This window comes from Elgaria multicarinata, chromosome 13 (genome assembly GCF_023053635.1).
Source record: "Elgaria multicarinata webbii isolate HBS135686 ecotype San Diego chromosome 13, rElgMul1.1.pri, whole genome shotgun sequence".
NCBI classification, from domain to species: domain Eukaryota; kingdom Metazoa; phylum Chordata; class Lepidosauria; order Squamata; family Anguidae; genus Elgaria; species Elgaria multicarinata.
In genome coordinates this window covers 9,191,019-9,192,718 of record NC_086183.1, presented here as the reverse complement: position 1 = coordinate 9,192,718, position 1,700 = coordinate 9,191,019, and positions in this window count along the sequence as shown.

The following is a 1,700-nucleotide window of genomic DNA, read 5'->3' as shown; positions in this document are numbered from 1 at the left end:
GCCTGTCTATCCCTTAAATTTAAACTTTGCTGCTTTAATCTCATATTTTAACCTATATTAATTTTCGCTGTGTGGTTTTATTCTGGTTGTGCTTTTTATATTGTATTTTGTATTTGTATTTTAAATTGGTTGGTTGTTTTTATGCTGTTCATGGTTTTAATTTTTGTGAACCGCCTAGAGAGCTTCGGCTATTGGGCGGTATAAAAATGTAAATAAATAAATAGTTCCCACTATTCCTAGGATCCCAGTGTCCACGTTTATGGTGCTTATTCTTCTCTTGTGCTGATGGCCAGATGCCCTATCTTGTTGGTTTGTTCTCTCTGTGCACAAGAAATACCTTCAAGAACTAAAGCACTCTGAAAGTTGAAGTTCATGAGAGAACATGCAATATAGGGTGGAATAAATCTCTCTGGGCCTACAGTTAAAAACACAGTTTAGCATTCCATGCAGAGACCACAGCAAAACTAGGACTCCCTTGAGCCACCTCCCCGCTCTTCTGTTGCAGCCTCACAGAAGAGATCAGTCGAAACTGCTTTTAAATAGCTAGAGTTCCCCGTTACGTCTGCACTCTGAGGAAATTTGGTTAAACTATGACCAAAGAAGCTAGGAACAAAATGTGATTTATGATCCTAGCTTGTTCAAAATGGAATTATAGTTAGTTTGAAAGAAACAGATGCTCCTAATCTCCCTGTAGCCACATCAGAGGCGGAGGGTGCAAGCTTGTGGTCAATGCACATGACATTATTGTTTAGCATCATGTCCGAACCAGCGCTCTATCAAACTGCTAGGTATTTGTGTGTGTGTGTGTGTGTGTGCGTGCGCACGTGTGTGCTAAAGAACGGCTGGGTCAGCAGCTCACTATTTAGAATGTTGCCTTTTTGGTTCCAGCAAATGTCACCAGATTGTACAGAATTTGGATACCATATTAGTTGCTGATCAGAGATAAGAGCTTTCCCTTGCTCATTTCTCAGAGATAAGAGCTTTCCCCTGCTCATCTGCATGGATCAACTTAAGAGGCGGTGTGTGTGCATAAATTAGGGTGAGCAGCTTCTTTCTGCCCAAAAGCCAAATTTAATTTCGGAGAAGCTCTCGGGGGCCAAGTTCCCATGGTAGGCAGGGCTGAAGGCAAAGGGGGCAAGGCCGAAATAGAAACATCTTTTAGTTTAAAGCTCTTGGTACCAGTAACTAAGGAGAGGCATTTCAACCTTTAGAATGTACAAAAACTGGGAAACCACTCATCGAATAGTGGTTGGGGAAAGGGGTGGGGCCATCTGGGGAACTTCGAAGGGCCAGATTTGGCACCTGAGCCTGCTACCCTTGGCATAAATGGTGTGTGTGTGTGTGTGTGTGAGCTGAGCATGCAAGACTGAGATGGCCGTGCCCATTTTAGACTCTGCTCATGCCCAATGCTGGCATGTGGTTTCCAAGAGGTTCCCCAGGTTGCAATCTGGCTCTCACGCCAAAAAAAGTTCCCCCACCCCTGCTACAAACTCTGTGAGCCACCATATTCAAGGCTCACAGAACATCACAATTCTGCATTGCCATGCAACTCACACTATTGTCAGCTCTGTAATGAGGTCCCAGGGAGGGTCAATTAAACTTTCACACTTGCTCTTATTAATTTTTATCCGATTTAATCACCCTCCCACAATGTGCAACATTCGCATTGGGGGAAAAATGCCATTGTCCTTCTTTGGGTG